The sequence below is a fragment of the Narcine bancroftii genome, chromosome 3 (genome assembly GCF_036971445.1).
Source record: "Narcine bancroftii isolate sNarBan1 chromosome 3, sNarBan1.hap1, whole genome shotgun sequence".
NCBI lineage: Eukaryota > Metazoa > Chordata > Chondrichthyes > Torpediniformes > Narcinidae > Narcine > Narcine bancroftii.
Genome location: NC_091471.1, coordinates 343,673,025 through 343,685,272, shown reverse-complemented (window position 1 = coordinate 343,685,272; position 12,248 = coordinate 343,673,025). Strand labels below are relative to the sequence as shown.

At 36.2% G+C, this 12,248-nt stretch overlaps 1 protein-coding gene across 1 annotated transcript in view; it reads right to left on the bottom strand.

Moving 5' to 3' along the window:
• Positions 1 to 12,248, bottom strand: part of tbcd (tubulin folding cofactor D) — a 249,163-nt gene extending 236,915 nt beyond the window's left edge. The window contains exon 1 of the mRNA XM_069929534.1: positions 10,743 to 12,248. The gene's annotated coding sequence lies outside the window, so the exon portion shown is untranslated. The remainder of the gene's footprint in view (positions 1 to 10,742) is intronic.

The window sequence follows — 12,248 nt, the reverse complement described above, 5'->3', positions numbered from 1 at the left end:
TTCACACAAATCCGAACCGTGAAACATTCTGGGCACAACAAAATAATTTATAGAATTATAGCTGGCTTCGGATGAATGTATTTCGATTTTGTTATTTCTTCTGCTCCACTGGCTAACAGTCTAATTGCACAGTGCACTACCAGTAACCACAAAGACGAGGCAGAGGGAACGATAGGCTTTCATGGAAAGAAAAACCTTACTGGCCCGAATCCAGGTAGAGGAAATGGTGGGAAGGGAGAGGTGGCTCGACCTTTATGGCCCAGGACCACGGGGGAGAAGTCATCAGTGGGCGGGCCACCTCCATGTATACAGTAAATAACCATAACTAAATGCAATGGAGGAAACCTCTCACCATACACAGTTGTACCTTATGCATGCGGATAAGAATGAACAGGAACAGCAAATCATCGTTGCACTCATATCTAAGTGACGGATACCATTAAATATCGTCCAATTAAAGTAACCAACACATTTCAAACTGCAAGATTTAGCCAACAGGAATATATCATTGTAACTTTAATTACAAGTCAAAATAGATTATTCATACAATATCTCGGTAGTTTCTTGGCCTTGCCACTATTTAGAAAATTGGATGCATCGTTTCACTCTCCATTTTCAAAACACCCACAAAATGTACAAAGTATGAAACAAATTTGACCAATCCAGACTTCTAATTTTTTTCAATTTGTTTATAACGCAGGAATAAAACAATAATATGCACCGATTGCCTTTAAAAGCTCATCTAGTAAGGTTGCATTGATTATAATTATAAAGATCTGTTTTCAAATCTATCCATCTTCAGCTACAGGGAATCAAATAAAAATAACGGGGACAGGAATGGGGAATCTGACATGGTTTGTCTTTGATAAATCTTAATTTTTTTTCATTCAAACCCATTTATTTCCTCAGAGTTATTCACCTTTTCAGGATTTTCAATAATCTCAAATTGCTGAGAAGAGTGGTGTATTTTTTTTAATGAATGCACGAAATACCATGGAAACAATTGAATTCTAATTTCACCAGCAAATTTGTATGTTGTAGAGTATTCAGCTTTGCAAAAGTTGTGTGCCTAACTACTCAATTCTGTTACTGGTTTCCTCATTTTTAAAAAAATCATCCTTTATTACAGATTGTTCTGTATGTTTCAGCTTGCTGCTCTGGGATCTTCTTTCTTCTTTGGCTTGGCTTCGCGGATTACTTTGTTAAATACATTAAACAAATGTATATCATTGTCTCTTTAGTCTAGAGGTCTCCCAAAGTGGTCAATATCAATTCCTGGGGGTGTCAATTAAACTTTTGGGGTCAAAAGAACTGTCGAGTCTGTGAGAGATGAGTAAAACTAATATGAAAATATGTGTAATGAATAAAGCCAGTATGAATAGGGTAAGGGTAGATAATAGAATTTAGGAAGTAAAGTTAGTCTGAATAAAATAAGGGTCTTCTAGCCTTAGAGAGAGTCGCAAGTTCCGCATATGTAATTAGTAAGCCTAGACAGATAGCAAGTTCTGCATATAAGATAGTAAGCCCTGAGGGTTGAGAAGGTGTGAATAAGGACAAAGGCAGGTGAATAAGGACAATGACATGATGGGGAATGTTAGGGTGGGGGTGAGGGTACCTCTACACTGAAATAAACTGTATAAAAGTAGGGTGAGCCCCAGTATGTGTGTGTATTCCCAGGGTAAGGGGAAAGCACCCAACTTTGCATTGTTGTATAATAAATGTTCTTTGTTCTCAATTTTTGTCTCGAGCAATTTCTGTGAAGGTACTTCTGTTTCTCACAATCCAACATCCCTGATCCTGCCAGGAGCCTGACATTTTCTCCCACCCCTCCCCACCCCCGCCCAAGAGTTGCCAATGGACCAAGCTTCATATGGCATCTAGAGGCCAGAACCAAAGTTTAAAAAAAAACTTGCTTGCTTATTTTACAGATTTGTTACTTGGCAATTGGGGTGTGTAGTATAGATAAAAGCTGACACTCAACTGTAGGGAGAGCTAACAGTTTTGTTAGCTTACAAGACAGGTAGGGTTCATGAACAGGCTTCTGAGGGGTTCTGGGTTTAGGCAAGAAACCAGAGTTACATACTAGCCCCCAGGGGAGGATCTGTGAGGTGGGATCAGTCATTAGTACAGCACACTTCTAGTGAATCCCAGTTCACTACAGGGTGTTGCAACAAAGTTTGGGTTGTTGCTGGGAGGCAACAGGCCTGGGGATCTATGCGGGATCAAGGATTCCAGGAAGTGTTCGATGGTCTAAAAAGTTTGGGGACCCCTGCTTTAGTCCAACATTTGGGCTGAGTTAAGTACAAGTTATTGAAACCGTCATCATAAAGCGTCATTATAAATGCTAATTTAAAGAAAATGTTGCCATAGCACAAGTCTGAAGCAAGACAAGTTTTTATTGTAATTTCCAATAGCTTCCTGGTTATCCAAAACAAATAGGATGGCACGGTTGGCATAGCAGATAACACAACACCTTTATAGCACCGGTTATCGACCGGACCTGGGTTTGAATCCCATGCTGTAAGAAATTTGTACATTCTACAATGGGTGCATGGGTTTCCTCTGGGGGCTCCGGTTTCCTCCCACCAGTCAAAATGTACCAGGTGTTAGGTGAAAATTTGGCAGCACGGACTCATGGGCCAAAATGGCCTGAACTGCATGTATGTCTAAATTTTTAAATTTTAATTTTAAATTTAAACACGAAATACAATAAGTACAAGTAGATTGCCACAAAGAGAAAAATAATAAATATGAAAGGAAGAGCAAAAAAAAAGACCTCGTGTCTGAACATGCAAAAAAGAATGTTCTGTCAGCATGACAGACACCGAGGGTGGGCTTAGGGCAGTGTTATGGCTTGGGTGATACAGGGAGGTTCAAGAGCCTGAAAAAAATGGTTCTTGGACCTGAAAATGCTGAACTTCAGAATTTTTTTGTTATCCAAAGAATACAGCATCAGGCCAGAAAGCAATAGCACACTATAATCCTGTTTTCTTAATCAAATTTTGTTTTGTGAATAGAAATGGACTACAAACATAATGACAAACATTTTATTTTATGGACCAAACTTGGCAAGTAAAAAATGCAAGAACCAACAGCAGAAAATAAAAAACAAAAAAAAAACAATAATTTCCAATTATGCAAAAATATTTGTTGGCATCCATCTTTGGGATTATTTCTGTTTTAATCTCTTGTTGAGATCCAATATAGTTTTTGATCTTGTTCTAAATTTTATGTATTTTTTTTAAATCAGACTCATGACAAACCTGAGGAGATGTGGATTACAGCATACTTCCAAAGCATCACTGACGATATCAATTCTAGTAGAAATGACGCCAGACACTCAATGAAGGACTGAGGGATTGCTGAATTTAAGAACCTTTGTGTCCTTTCTTGTGTTAGTGACACCATGGAACTACCTGAATTTTGAGGCAGTGTAGCTATACCTATATTCTGAACTGTATTTATCCTTCATATTAACAGTCATTATCAGATTGCTGTTTGTAGGAGAATGCTGTGTGTAGATTTATAGAATCAGAAACGTGCAGCAGAAATAAACCCTATTACCCCACCTCATCCATCCCATTTCCCCACGAGACCCCTATCCATTTACACCTTTTCTGAGTACCAAATGTCTTGAAAATACATCCTCCCCATTTTCTTCCCATCTCCCAAAGCTGTGAGGGCTGCTGGGTTAACTGACCATTGTAATGTTCCCTAGTATGCAGGTGTTCTGTACATTGTGGGGAGAATAACAAAATTTATTTAAATTTAGACATACAGTGACCCCCGAGCCCATGTCGCCCAATTGACCAACATCTCCCAGTATGTTTTTAACAGTGGAAGGAAACTGGAAGAAACCCACACAGACACAGGCAGAATGTAGAACCCCCCTGACAGCCCGGGAATGAAACCCTGTTCCTGATCGCTATCGCTATGTTAACAGTGCTGTGGGGTTAGTGCTTATCGTTAATGTGGACTCAGTGGGTCAAAGGGCTTGTTTGAATGCTGTATGAAGATGCTCGATTTGTTGAGAGGAAGGACATCAAGATCACTATAAATATTTTTTTTAAATTTTTTATTTTTCACACCATAAATCACATTAGCCATGATACACACTTTTTCTTTTTCACACATATACAGTGACTTTTTCTCCCCCCCCCTCCTCCCAACCCACCCCCCCACCCCCCCCCTCCCATCCATTTTAGGTATACAATCTAGGTTACATTAAACCAGTCAGACAATGTTGTCATTCAACAAAAATACACCAGAAATTCTACTGAGTCCATTCTTTTCTTTCCTTCTCCTTCCATCAACTTAGGTAATGATTGTCCCCGGTAGGTTTTCGCTATTGTATTTAATGTAAGGCTCCCATATTTGTTCGAATATTTCAATATTATTTCTTAAACTATATGTAATTTTTTCTAATGGAATACATTTATTCATTTCTATATACCATTGTTGTATTTTCAGATTATCTTCCAATTTCCAGGTTGACATAATACATTTTTTTGCTACGGCTAGAGCTATCTTAACAAATCTTTTCTGTGCATCCTCCAAATCAATTCCAAATTCTTTGTTTTTTATGTTACTTAGGAGAAAGATCTCTGGATTCTTTGGTATATTGTTTTCTGTTATTTTATTTAATATCTGATTGAGATCTTCCCAAAATTTTTCTACTTTCTCACATGTCCAGATTGCATGAATTGTTGTTCCCATTTCTTTTTTACATCGAAAACATCTATCAGATACTGTTGGGTCCCATTTATTTAACTTTTGAGGTGTAATGTATAGTCTGTGTAACCAGTTATATTGTATCATACGTAGCCTCGTATTTATTGTATTTCTCATCGTTCCAGAACATAATTTCTCCCATGTTTCCTTTTTTATCTTTATATTTAAATCTTGTTCCCATTTTTGTTTAGTTTTACCATTTGTTTCCTCATTCTCCTTTTCTTGCAGTTTAATATACATTTTTGTTATAAATCTTTTGATTAACATTGTATCTGTAATCACATATTCAAGGTTACTTCCCTCTGGCAAACTCAAACTGCTTCCTAATTTATCCTTCAAGTAGGATCTCAGTTGGTAATATGCCAGCGCTGTATCTCCAGTTATATTGTACTTATCTCTCATTTGTTCAAAGGATAAGAATCTACTTCCTGAAAAACAATTTTCTATTCTTTTAATACCTTTTTTTTCCCCCATTCTCTAAAGGAAAGGTTATCTATTGTAAAAGGGAGTAACTTATTTTGCGTCAATATTAGTTTTGGTAATTGATAATTTGTTTTATTTCTTTCTACATGAATCTTCTTCCAAATATTGAGGAGATGATGTAATACTGGTGAAGTTCTATGTTGTACCAGTTTTTCATCCCATTTATATAATATGTGTTCAGGTATCTTTTCCCCTATCTTATCTAATTCTAATCTCGTCCAGTCTGGTTTTTCCCTTGTTTGATAAAAATCTGATAGGTATCTTAATTGTGCGGCTCTATAATAATTTTTAAAGTTTGGCAATTGTAAGCCTCCTTGTTTATACCATTCTGTTAATTTATCTAGTGCTATCCTCGGTTTCCCCCCTCTCCATAAAAATTTCCTTATTATTTTCTTTAACTCTTTGAAGAATTTTTCTGTCAGTTGTATTGGCAATGCCTGAAATAAGTATAATATCCTTGGAAAAATGTTCATTTTAATACAGTTTATCCTTCCTATTAGTGTTAGTGGTAAATCTTTCCAATGCTCTAAATCGTCCTGTAATTTTTTCATTAGTGGATAATAATTGAGTTTATACAATTGGCCGAGATTTTTGTTTATTTGTACACCTAGGTATCTTATTGCCTGCATTTGCCATCTAAATGGAGATTCCTTCTTAAATTTTGAGAAATCCGCATTATTCATAGGCATTGCTTCACTTTTATTTACGTTTATCTTGTAGCCCGACACTTCTCCATATTCCTTCAATTTCTTATATAATTCTTTTATTGATAGTTCTGGTTCTGTTAAGTACACTATAACATCATCCGCAAATAGACTGATTTTATATTCCTTGTCTTTTATTTTTATTCCTTTTATATTATTATCTATTCTTATCAATTCTGCTAGTGGTTCTATAGCTAACGCAAACAATAAAGGTGATAGTGGGCATCCCTGCCGCGTTGACCTGCTTAAGTTAAATTGCTTTGATACATGTCCATTTACTGTCACTTTCGCTAACGGTCCCTTATATAATGCTTTAATCCAATTAATATACTTCTCCGGTAAACTGAATTTTTGCAATACTTTGAACAAATAATTCCATTCTACTCTGTCGAAGGCCTTCTCTGCATCTAAAGCAACTGCTACTGCTGGTGCTTTATTTCCTTCTACTGCATGAATTAAGTTAATAAATTTACAAATATTGTCTGTTGTGCGTCTTTTTTTGATAAATCCAGTTTGGTCTAAATTTACCATTTTCGGTACCTGCTCTGCTAATCTGTTTGCTAATAGTTTAGCTATTATCTTATAATCTGTGTTTAGTAAAGATATTGGTCTATATGACGCTGGTGAGAGTGGATCTTTCCCTTGTTTTAGTATTACTGTAATTATTGCTGTTTTACATGAATCTGGTAAGCTTTGTGTTTCATCAATCTGGTTGATTACGTCCAGGAGGGGCGGAATTAATAAGTCTTTAAATGTTTTGTAGAATTCTATTGGAAATCCATCCTCTCCTGGTGTCTTATTATTTGGTAATTTTTTTATTATCTCTTGTATTTCTACTGTTCCAAATGGTTCTGTTAATTTATTTTGTTCCTCTATTTGTAATTTTGGTAGTTCAATTTTAGTCAAAAATTCATCTATTTTCCCTTCTTTCCCTTCGTTTTCAGTTCGGTATAATTGTTCATAGAATTCTCTAAAGTTTTCCTTAATTTCTTTTGGATTATATGTAATTTGTTTGTCTTTTTTCCTTGATGCCAATACCATTTTCTTAGCTTGTTCTGTCTTAAGCTGCCATGCTAGGATTTTGTGCGTTTTTTCACCCAGTTCATAATATTTCTGTTTTGTCTTCATTATATTCTTCTCTACCTTATATGTTTGTAATGTTTCATATTTTATTTTTTTATCCGCCAATTCTCTTATTTTAGTTGTATCTTCCTTCATTGCTAATTTTTTTTCTATATTTACTATTTCCCTTTCCAACTGCTCTGTTTCCTGATTATAGTCCTTCTTCATCTTGGTTACATAACTTATTATTTGCCCTCTAATGAATGCTTTCATTGCATCCCATAGTATAAACTTATCTTCCACTGATTCCGTATTTATTTCAAAATACATTTTTAATTGTTTTTCAATAAATTCTCTAAAATCCTGCCTTTTAAGTAGCATGGGGTTTAATCTCCATCTATACATTCTTGGAGGGATGTCCTCTAGCTTTACTGTCAATATTAAGGGTGAATGGTCCGATAGTATTCTCGCTTTATATTCTGTTTTTCTTACTCTATCTTGCATACTAGCTGATAACAAAAATAGGTCTATTCTTGAGTATGTTTTATGTCTAGCCGAGTAATATGAATATTCCTTTTCTTTTGGGTTTTGTTTCCTCCATATATCCAAAAGTTGCATTTCTTGCATTGATTTAATTATAAATTTGGTTACTTTGTTCTTTCTGTTAATTTTTTTCCCAGTTTTATCCATATTTGAATCCAAATTCAGGTTGAAATCCCCTCCTATTAGTATGTTCCCTTGCGTATTAGCTACCTTCAAAAAGATATCTTGCATAAACTTTTGATCTTCTTCGTTAGGTGAATATACATTAAGTAGATTCCAAAACTCCGAATATATCTGACATTTTATCATTACATATCTCCCTGCTGGATCTATTATTTCCTCTTCTATTTTAAATGGCACATTTTTACTATTTAATATAGCCACTCCTCTTGCTTTTGAATTATACGATGCTGCTGTTACATGTCCTACCCAATCTCTCTTTAATTTCTTGTGCTCCAATTCAGTTAAGTGTGTTTCTTGGACAAATGCTTATCAATTTTTTCTTTTTTCAGTAAATTTAGCAGTTTCTTCCTTTTAATTTGGTTATGTATTCCATTAATATTTAGAGTCATATAGTTCAACGTAGCCATTTTATACTTTGTTTATCTTCCCTTTCCGTTTTTCCATCATTACCTTTCCTCCTTTTCCATTTCTATTTTCTTATTTTAAACCCTTTATAAGACAACATTCCTAAAACATCAAACATTTTCCTTATTCTCCTATTTATAACTTCTTTAGCCCCACTCTCCCCTTCCCCTCCTGAGTTGTCCTTTATCCCTTGTCGGACAACCACATCTCCCCTCTCCATTTGGGTTTGCGAATTCACTCACAAGCGTCAACTGATTTTGCAGTGACCGCAATTCCCCCCCACCCAGCCCCCCCAAGAAAAGATTTCACTTTTCATATGTAACAAAGGTCACTCTTTTAATTCCCTCCTTATTCTCTCTATTCCATTACCTTCCCTTATTAATTCTTGTCTATACTATCTATATTTTCCTCTAATTACAGATACATTCACGTATGCACATTATACCTATACACTCTTATACCTCTTTACCCACATACATATCAATCATGATCATTTTTACTCTCATTACACGTCTTCATCCCTCAGTCTATTTTGTAATTGTTCTGCAAATTTTCGTGCTTCTTCTGGATCCGAGAATAGTCTGTTTTGTTGTCCTGGAATAAATATTTTCAATACTGCTGGATGCTTTAGTATAAATTTATACCCTTTCTTCCATAAAATCGCCTTTGCTGTATTGAACTCCTTTCTCTTCTTTAGGAGTTCAAAACTTATATTTGGATAAATGAAGATTTTTTGCCCTTTATACTCCAGTGGCTTGTTGCCCTCTCTTACTTTTTCCATTGTCTTCTCCAGTACCTTTTCTCTTGTAGTATATCTTAGGAATTTTACTAAAATAGATCTTGGTTTTTGTTGTGGTTGTGGTTTAAAGGCCAATGCTCTATGTGCCCTTTCTATTTCCATTTCTTGCTGTAGTTTTGAACATCCTAGGATCCTAGGGATCCAATCTTTTATAAACTCCCTCATATTCTTGCCTTCTTCATCTTCCTTAAGGCCCACTATCTTTATGTTATTTCTTCTGTTATAATTTTCCATTATATCTATTTTCTGAGCTAACAGTTCTTGTGTCTCTATAGCTTTTTTATTAGATTCCTCTAATTTCTTTTTTAAGTCCTCTACCTCCATTTCTGTTGCTACTGCCCACTCTTCCAACTTGTCCATTTTCTTTCCCATTTCTGTTAAGGTCATATCTATTTTATTCATTTTCTCTTCTGTGTTGTTTATTCTTCTTATTAAATCATTAAATTCCTGTGTTTGCCATTCTTTAAATGACTCCATGTATCCTTTAATAAGAGAAAGTACCTCCTTTATCTTGCCTTTCCCTTCTTCTTCTATTTCACTGTACTCTTCCTCTTCCTCTTCTTCTTCCTCTGGGTTGGCCATCTGTTGTTTCTTTGTTGCCCTTTTCTTCTCTTCTTTCTTGTTTCCATTGTCTTCTGTGTTCTCTTCTTGCTGCAGGTGTTCTGCAGCTGTCGTTGCCGGCTGTGGAGATCGACTCCCCAGCTGGTCCCCCCTCCCGTCGGTGTGTTTTTTTTCATGCGCGGTTGCGCACTTTTACTCGGCTCAGCGAGCCATTTTTGTAGTCCAATTTCTACCGACCTGAGGGAGCGGGTTTCTCTCTCCACCGCGGGCCTCTTCGAACAGGTAAGGCCTTCTCCTTCTTCCTCCATTGTCTTCTCTTCCTCTCTTCTTACCGTTGATTTTGATTTTTCTTTTTTTTGTCACCATCTTCTTTCCACCTTTATACTTACTTTTCTTTAACTTTTATTTCTGTGCCTTTGTGTTTTCCTTTGTTTTTTCCGAGTTTTCTGGAGAGGGCTGGAGTTCACCGTCCGGCCACTACTCCATCACATGACTCCTCCCAGATCACTATAAATATTTAAGGTGTTCTGTGAACACCATCTTGTGTTCAGTACCGCCAGTCACTGAACCGGTGTGGACTCGAAAGGCCAACATGGCATGTTTCCGCTCTGTAAATGGTTATATGGTTATAAAACAACACTTCATTCGCCACCATGATGACCACTTTTGAACTCAACACTGAACTCTCTTGCCAATGCCTTTCCACGATACAGGATTTTTTGCTACTTGTATCATGAAATGTTATTGGATTATATTTTGAGATTGAATTATACTGAAGATTTTTTTTTAAATCACCCCCTCCAACACATTTTTAGATCTACATTTCACTAAACATCAGCAACACAAACCTCACACAAGTGAGGTTACTTCATACATGTCAGCATTGACAATTACAGAGTTCTGAAAATTTTCCCATTCCCCCGCCCCCCCCCCCACCCCCACCGACTTCTATGTTTGTTTACACAATTATATTTTTTTCAGTGACAAGTTAATTTTAATAGAACTTATAATTAGGGAATATTACCACACATCCATTTTGTCCAGCTTTTGCCAAAAGGGTTTAATAGTGACAAACTACCCAAGGCAGAATCTGGGTTCTCTAATCTGTGAATTATTGGACAAGCTCTTCAAGTTAGAGGATGTCTAACTCCTCCAGAGTAGCTCTGGAAACTTCTACAAATTCTACACCTGGAGTGCAAAGTGGACATTGCATTTTTTAAAAGGTATGAGCCTTAAAGCAACAACCATCCAATTCTCCATAAACTTCTTACCTTGATAAAAGGTTCAAGTCTGAAATGTTGGTTATGTATCTTTATCTTTGCTGTATAAAGTACATTCTTTGACCTGCTGAGTTCTCCAGTATTGTGTTTTTACTTCTATCATAGTGTGTCTGCAGCCTTTTGTTTTACTCCATAAGCTACATTGCTTCCTTTTAACATAATAGTCATACATATTTATTTTCACTAATATATAAATTCTGATGCTCCATTAATTTTCATGCCATCCAAGATCTTCTCTGTAGTGCTCAAGCCTTGAGTGTTCGAGTCCCTGCTGGGATCTAGTGTGACATACTCTTCCAATACATTTTGTTACTCATGACCTGGCTTGTCATCAACTCTCTCATTCAGGGAATCATGTTCAAACAGCAGGTAATTCACATGAAGCTCGATGAACTGTCCATTAACCTTCAAGTAATTCTTGGCTCTGTTACGACAGACGACATCTTCCAGATCCTTCCCGGATGTCAGCGCATGATAGGAGGTCAACATTCACACCCTGCTCCGACTCAAGATTCGTGTGGTTGGAGTTGCCCACATTATCTCCATTTCTTCTCTTTTAATTTGTTCAAGTTTATCTTCACCATTCATTACCTTCTTGGCCGTTGTATATTATTCATTATGTCAAGAGGAAGATTTTAAAAATCTGTGCTGCCATCTGCCATTTCTTTCCAATTTTTATTACAATCCAGTCTGTTCTGATTCTCCATTCAGAGGGAGATAGTACAAAGGTATAGAACTGTTTTACACCATAATGTATTATTTTTCTTAATAGCTGGAACCAAATTCTAGTTTGTTTTTTTTTCAGTACTCAAAATCCACTATTCACACATCCAACATCTTGGAGTGGGTGTCCATTAATATAAGAAGATTGTCTAGTTCCCTCTGGCAATTACCAATATGAACCCTTCCAAATCCGAATCAACTTTCTCAGTGGTTGGGTTCTGCAGTGTCAACAATTTGAACACGTATACTGACTACATCTTCAACATTTTGGTCCATCATATTCATCATTCCAAGATTCTGATGAATCTCTCTTTAGATTCACCTTTGCATTTCTCTGGGGAAAAAAAATTGCCTGGAGTTCACATTCAAGTTTACTGAGCCAAATAACAGATTCATTCCATAATATATATTCAAAGACTTGCTTCAGTACAGGAGTATGCCACTTTTCCTTCAGTGGTTACTGAAAGATAATTGACAGTCATGTTGAGTAATTCATTTTCTAATTTCTTCATGAGAGGAGATATCAGCAGTAACAGTTTTGAAGTGCAATATGTAATCAAACAGTCAAATACAGAAAATTGTCTCACTATCACCACTAAGAAATAGTTAATTTCAGCCTCAAAGTTGCCAGCAAGGGTTTGTGGCCAGTTACCTTCATGGTAGAAGGTTGTGAAAATAAGTGGCAATTAAAATGATTCCTCTTTGATCAGTATAAAACTTTTATATTAAAAAAATTGGAAGAAACATACACCACAGGTCACTTGTGACCTTCAA